Source organism: Gymnoscopelus braueri, assembly GCF_963280865.1.
Source record: "Gymnoscopelus braueri genome assembly, chromosome: 2".
Classification (NCBI taxonomy): domain Eukaryota; kingdom Metazoa; phylum Chordata; class Actinopteri; order Myctophiformes; family Myctophidae; genus Gymnoscopelus; species Gymnoscopelus braueri.
Window position 1 is genome coordinate 14,924,415 of NC_137604.1, and position 8,092 is coordinate 14,932,506.

An 8,092-nucleotide genomic window follows, 5' to 3' on the forward strand; every position below is an offset into this window, starting at 1 on the left:
TCTATTGGTTAGACCTAAACCAATCAGAGCAGTGCTTCCTTGTTCACGAACTAATCAGAGCAGTGCTTCCTTGTACGTCATTGCTCCAAATAAGGTGATAAGCCCGCCCACATTTGGATACTGGGCCCTGGTTGGCTCCGCACCACTGCGGAGGGAGAGAAATGGAATCTCTATGGAGGGGGGCCAGACCTAATCTGCCGAGGGCTAAAGTGCGATGCGATTTTGCAAAGGCAGATTCGTCTGGAACCAGGCTAGAGCTGTGGTGGAACTTAACTCTTAACTAATTGAGTGTGTCCTATTTGAAATACTTTATACTTCTACTCCACTGCATCTCAGAGGAACATACAGTATTGCAATTATCACTGCAATTATTTGACTATTTTATATCTTTGGTTATACATAAATACCATACGTTTGTTGCTATTCATAAATAGCCTATACAAGCTCAGCATTTGGGTGTGTTAGTACCTAATCACAGGGCTGAACTGGGACGAAGATTCAGCCTGGCACTTCATACCTTGACCGGCCCAGTTCTGAATGTAATTTTCATCCATTGTGCTTTTCATTCATTCATTAACAGGGTTACTCTCTATTGCAATATTGTGCACACAGCTTCTCTCCTACTCTGCCTCTGAGTGAGTTTTACGACTTTGTATCTGTATCAGTTCATAGTCCCACTCTGCCAACCACTTTCCTTGCCACAAATGACTTGTCCCAACCTGTGTGTTTGTGTTGTTATGGTATGTGTTGTGTCTTCATGAACCAGAAGATTTTTTATAGTATAGTTTGTTGGTTACTTTTGACGTATTAATGGTCTTATTATTAGTTTATTTCTATTTATTCTTTTAATTATATAGGTATTAAAAAGGTCTTAAAGGTTCTTAAATGGTCACTCAGGAAATGTGCAGATACCCCACTACTGTATATAATTTGGGGACCCCCTGGAGGTCCCGACCCCCAGTTTGGGAGCCACTGTACTACAATATATTGTTAAAAGAATAGACAGACAGACAGACAGACAGACAGACAGACAGACATAGACATAGACATAGACATAGACATAGACACAGACACAGACACAGACACAGACACAGACACAGACACAGACACAGACACAGACATAGACATAGACATAGACATAGACACAGACATAGACAAGGTACCAGGGAAATTAGGGGTAATCAGAGCACAGTCAGCACACAGTCAGCAGGCACCGGAACTGGGACGAGTGCATGCCATGGGCGAGATAGGCAACAATACCATACGTTTGTTTTCTTGTAAAAAAATATATAAATATATACTGTATATAGAGAGAGCCTATATCAAAGATGTCATTATGCCTGTTTGGAGATCTGACTTATTTCTGCCCTGAGTAATTCCTATATGTGCCTCAGCCTCACTGACATTTAAAGCTGAACCTAAATGCTCAAGGCTACGTGACAGAATGATGTACTGTAATTAAATAACATAGAAGCAAAGGTTGATAATAACACTTATGTCCTGCTTCTGATCATCAAAAATAAAGATTTAGACCATGTCCACCGGAGAATGACAGACCTTTGCATCAAACTATTGTGACACTGCATTCCTTTCAATCCTGCCATGCCCTTAATTAACCACTCATAATTATCTGTTTTGACTCTCAAGTCTTTTTCCATTGTTCCATCTGCATACTTTCTCATCAACATCGACTACCTGTTCGCCTTAATGGAAACCACAACTATTGGTTCACAAACAAAAAACGAGTTTAGCTGGAACTTCCTGTCTCCTCCTGTCCTCAAGTAACACTGTCCTCTGAAAAGTCATCTGTCTATATACTGTAATAACCATATGATGAACCATATTATACTTCAGTATAGTACACACCCATTCACCTTTGCAGCTAAGTGGCCCTTTTGCTCCTGCAATGTAAGATGGAAGCACTGTCTGTACTGATAAGACCCAATTATTGAAATCCCAAACATGGAATATACGTGGACTATGCCACATTTAATGCCTGTCTCAGGACTGCCCTGCCAGTATACAGTGGATAACTTCCCGTCTCCAGATGTTCTAAAGTAACAACAAACAGCATGAGAACCAGGGAGCCCTCTCCCTCAGCCTCACTGTGTGGGGAGTGGGACAGTACTGAGTCACATTTTCAGTTCAATTCTTATACTGTAGCTCACATTAGAATAACAGGCGGGTACATTTGTGTGTGTGGGGGTCAGTGAGAACCCTAGAAGGTGATCAGATCAACTCTTTGATCAATGTCTCTAAATGTTAATGTCTCTCTGGCTGCATCCTGCATCCTGCATCCTGCTGTCGAGGTGTGACTAGGAAGAGAAAAATGTACACATAAGTGTGTGGCTTTGATATACCTTATAAGAAATTATTTCACAATCACACAAGACTTTTAAAGCCCCTCTTTTGTTTGCAATGTGTGTTGTTTTGCACAGTCCTGTAGTGGTGGTGTGGTTTCATGAGTTGTGCAATAGATGAGATACTGATTGTGAAATCTGACATATGTTGAGTATCAAACCTCTGCATATGTGTACGGGTAGTATTGAAATAAATAAATAAATACTATATTAATTAATATGTGATTTCTTTTTTTGTATTTATGATTTTTATTCAGCATAGGTAGTAGTAGGGTAGTTGTAGCAAAAGCAGATACAGTAAGACTTTTTATTTTTCTTACATACAGGAACAAACAGACAGTACAATACGAAACAATTCACACCCAACATAACGTTTAACACACAACTAAGGTACTGGGTGGGGAAGTGAATGTTCACCACTTCCCCAACACCGCTGAAGTGCCCCTGAGCAAGGCACTGAACCCCAACTGCTCCAGTGGAGCTGCTTAGTGGCTAACAGTATAAGACTGTGGTTGTACTAGTCAGCTCCCAGGTTTTAATGTGTCTGTCTGTCTGTGTGTTTCTATGTGCAGGGCGTTGCTGAAAATGAGCACTTGTGCTCAGCTACTACCCTGGGTAAATAAAGAACAAAAAAAAAACAAAAAAAAATACAAGGCTGTTTCAGTTTTAAACGACACTCAACTCTCCCCATACCCTCCCTCCCTCATGGGTCTTTACTCTTTAGTCACCGTTCATTTCACCACATGGACAAAAAAATATATCCTAAAATAAGAAAAACATTACGTTAAATCAGCAAAATCCACAACGAGTTCTAAAGGGGAAAAAAAGAAAAGAAAACATAAGAATGTTCCTTTCCCTCTCCCCTCCCCCAATAGAGAACAAAATATATATTCTGGGTTGATTTATTATGAGTCAGTTCTTTGGGCAGCACCCCAAAGATAGCAGTTACAGGGCTGGGCTGTAAGCTAATGTTAAACATTTGTGATAAGTGTCTAAATATGGTAACCCAATAACTCTCCAGTCGAGGACTGACAAATTTGCCGGGGATGTATGACATCTGTCACAGCTATCATCCACAGTAGGGTATATTCTAGACAATTGGGCTTTGCTATAATGAGAGCGGTGTAAGACTTTGAGTTGTAAGTCTTGCAAAGTCTAAGTCGAGCACACGAGGTACTGCCATTCACTCGAATCTGAGCTTGATTCCAGATATCGTCTGTGATGGATTCCCCAAGTTCCCCCTCCCAACCTGCTTTAATTCCATCCAGAGAGGTGACCCTTAAGGAGGAGATAATGTTATAAATAAAAGACATGAGCCCCTTTACCTGCCTGGGAGCCTCCAAGATAGACTCCACTCCTGATCTGGGCGGAATATTAGGGAATGAGGGATTAAATGTTTCCAGAATTGCGAATTTGAAAATATCTGAACAGGTGAGAGTTTGGTTATAAAAAATGCCATCAATGTATAGATCCTTTAGTTTAGAGAGAGAGACCCAGCCTATGCCACATAGAGTAGCTTGGATCTGTCCTTGCCGGGGCAAATAGGTGGTTATTATTTATAGGACTATAGAGGGATAGTTCACGAAAGGCCAAAGAAGGTTCTGAATTGAGACCATATCAGCAGAGTGCTCAAAACAATGGGATTGGAAGATTGCTGATTAGGAGAAATGGGTAATTTAGTGGTGATTAAGGCCAATAGAGATGTATTGGGACAGGAATTTTACATCAGTCCAGATCAGGGTTGTGGGCCTAGCAAGTAATTTTAGAGATATTAGCAGCCCAATAATAACACTTCAGATTAGGAAGGGCAAGACCACCGTCATCTCTAGTTCTTTGTAGGTATTCCTTCTTTATTCTTGGAGTTTTACCTCACCATATAAATGATGAGAGTAATGTATCAAGTTTACAAAAAATAAAAAAACGTCAGAGCTTGAAATAAATACAGAAAACGGGGCAAAACATTCATCTGTGATTTCTGCCCTTCTTTCATTTCTCTGAATGTGAAAGTGAAGAAATGAAATCAAGCGCGGGAGTAACTATGACTCACATGAGGCAGCCAAATACCTCGTCATCTAGTTACGTGCATGAATGGATTAACGAGATTCCCACTGTCCCTAGCTGCTATCTAGCTTTTTTGCTTCGCTTGAGCACTTGCCCCTCAAAATTTCCTTCTTCCTTCTCTCTGTGGTGCAATATGAACCTCCTACAGTGTGTAATCCCTGGTTGGGGATCAATCTATAGGGTGAAAACCACAACGATATATGACAGCCGTTTTCAAGAAATAAACTCCTGCATCAGACGACCCCCGACCACTTTAAAAGTCCTACAGTGTGTACCTGCCCTAAGTGACACTTATTGTATCACCTCTACTCAATGTACATTGAAGTTACTTTATACCTCATATGATCGGTAATTTGGCTGAGGACATGTTAAGAAGTGATTGAATAAAACATACAACAGTGTAAAAGCTTCAAATGAATGGAGATGGAGAATTCTCTAATAGAAGTGACTAACAAACTGCACGCAAAACTCATCTGTTTTATGTTGATGGGCCACTGAAAATATATAGTAGCTTTCGTCAAGCTACCTAGCTACATTTGATTGATTGATTTTTCTTTATTTAATTGTCATGCTTCCAAGGAAGCCCCGCCCATGGACTTACAGGACACTTTTGCATTTCATTTGGCATAAACAATGAACCGACATAATTCATAAACAACGAATAACAAACTAAAACACTCAAGCTTCATACTGCACATGGTAGATTACACAAATACAACTTAAGATACAACATTGGGCCTGTTACCTCACATCTTAACAGAGGACCGGACAAGAACCTATTTGAAAAGATGAGATTGTCTTCTACTCCAGGCACTAGAAACAAAATGTGCCGTCTGAAATACCTCATAATTAAACAACCACTCCAACTTCTGGCCATCATCTTCCCAGAATAGCTCAGGTTTTTGTTTGTGCATTACATCAAATAAAGGAACCCTCAAATCGTCATACAGAGTATAATAAAACATAAAATGGAATTCATTTTCGACATCTTTCAGGTCATATACATCAGTGGCGTTCCCAGGAATTACATTTAAGGCAGGCGAGATTCCCCCCCCCCCCCCCCTACTCGGGGGAAAACGGAAAATCTCGGGGGAAACAAGTTAACAACAACACTACACTGACTACAAAACTGAAAAACGTTAATAAAAACAATATGCAAGTATATTCAATGTAGGCCTATGTATTTTTATTCAAAAAAAAAAAACAGCATTACAGAAAAGGCGAACATGATGTCCTGCACAAATTATTATATTTGGTAATGAATGGCTAAAGCTGCTCTCAGAGCCCCTTTTATGCCAGGTGAGTACAGGTGATGGCCCAGACCCCCACACCTGGCATTCCTGGCAGCACCCCAAACAAAGGCATACATTTGCATCACTATAGACGAGGGTCACTCTACTGACTGTGTACGGTAGTGATTGGCTGCCTGCCCGCGTGAATGGACGAGGAGGCGGGCTAATGGCTCGACGGGCACTATTCGGTGTGAATTTTTTCACTGCTTGTTTTTCAGTCAGTCTTTTACTTTATTTTCTAGGGGAGGCTAAATTTGAGTTGGGCAGGCGGCCGCCTGCCTTGCCTCTATGGTGGGTACGCCACTGATATACATTGCATATCCTATTCTCTTCTGGCACAGCTGAGAACCGACCTACCTCAATAGCGAGAGGCAGGATACCAGCTCTCAGCTGAGCACACAATGACCGCTGGTTTCTGGTTAAAAAGGATTTGACATAGGACTCAAAACACTGCTTAATCTGGACATATGATCTAAGTTTTGGCTTAGACCATATGTAGTTTGACCATTTCTCTTTGTAATTACAAAATCCTTTTTCTTTCAACAGGTTAATGTTACAACGAAGCATATTATGAAAGATATAAGCCAAATCTGCCTCTCTGAGAATAGAGAAAACTTCCTTTATCCAGGAGTCATTGTGAGCCTTATCCCAGTTGAAGACCTTTTTTGTTATCCTACCCTCTGGCAGATTAATGAGACGGTTCCACAACCGTATCACTTCTCCCTTTTGCCTAATCTCCATCGGTTCCCAACCCATATCTCCCTGGATTGCAAGAGAAGGGGCAAATGCATGTACCCCAAGGAAACACCTTATGGCTCTATTCTACATTGTGGACTAGAAAAGTGTGCTCCTGTGAGTGCAGATCTCCGCCATGCTAATACATTGAGAATTGAGTGTAAAGCTTTGCTCTTTGTCTTTAAAGCTCTCAACGGTCTCTAGCCCCTCCATTCATTTCCGATCTGATACAAGCGCCTCCTGCCACTATGGTTACTTAGATCATCCACTCATCTCCCCCCCCCCCGTTGACAAAACGCTCCCGGGGGGCACCGAGCCCTGTTGTTGCTGCGTCTGCCTGTAATGGCGACAGCAAGCTCTCTGGAAACTGGCCTCAGGATGACACGACCAATGAGAGTGAGCGCTTTCGTTGTTGATACGGTGTATGGCACATGGGTCTCTGCCCCATAGCTTGTGGATCTCTGTCACATGATTGGCGTAGCCTGCGTTGCCAGGTCTGCCTTTTGTGTAATCGATTTTGGTCTTATTTGGGCGTGCATTTGGGCTCGTTTGCATAGACCACGGCAGCGCTTGTTTCTTTACGTTTGACTGATGTGGCAAAGGTGCTCAGTTTGGTGAAACGAACCATCCGGAAGTAAATTGCGAGCTGGCGAAGTGATTTGCATAAGTATTGGGGCATAATGCGTTTCATATAATTGTACATCCTGCAAGTACAGTAACGGTATGGGAAGCAGGTATGCTGGGAGGCAGAATATTGAGGAATTTTTGTGAAAAGTTTGGAGTTAGTTGGGCCATGGGTCTGCTTGGATACCCTCCACATGCAATCATTTCGTCTCCATGAGTTTGCTTGTCAATTATAGTGGGAGGATTACTGATGAATTGAGTATAATGGACCTTTTAGCATAACCTTTGACCGTACTAACTGTACTGTTAACAATCCTGCTAATAAAGTATTCAATCAATCAATCAAAGTTTGGGTTATCCTCTTTGTCTCTGTCAAAACCCACCGTTATCATGTTATGAGCAACTTTCTGTCAATAGACTCAGTGCAGCCATGATTTTTCTTTGTGTTTGAGTTGGGAAGCGCTCATTCTAAATCACTCGACATCCTGCAGAACGTGGAGTGATTAAAACGAGTGCACATGTCGACCGTGGATTTTGTAAAACAAAGTCTTGACCGAGACAAAGAGGATGACCCAAGCTTTCCGTACAGCTGCAACATTGATGAGTTTATTGTTGTTTAATACAGTCTGATATTTCTGGACAGTATTTGTCATTGTTAATGACATGATTTTTATACATTGTCTACCCCCATGTTAAGAATATTAAACACTTGGGAAATATCCCTTTATAGTACATTATAAACAGATAAAGTATGTGCAGTTAAAATTTAACAGCAACACCATTTTATAAACTTTGATAACTTCAACCCCTAAGGAAGAACAATTCACAACTTTATTTTAATGGCCAAAATGATCTCATTAGTAGCTAATGATTGATCAGTGAGGATTACAATACTTAAGCTATGTGCTGTGGTTCCTTGGAATTTGTTCAGTTGTCTATTTCATGACGATGATTAATATGTCATCATTCATAATGATGTTCTTATATTAATATTTTAATTGATGTGTTGTTTGTGAGGAC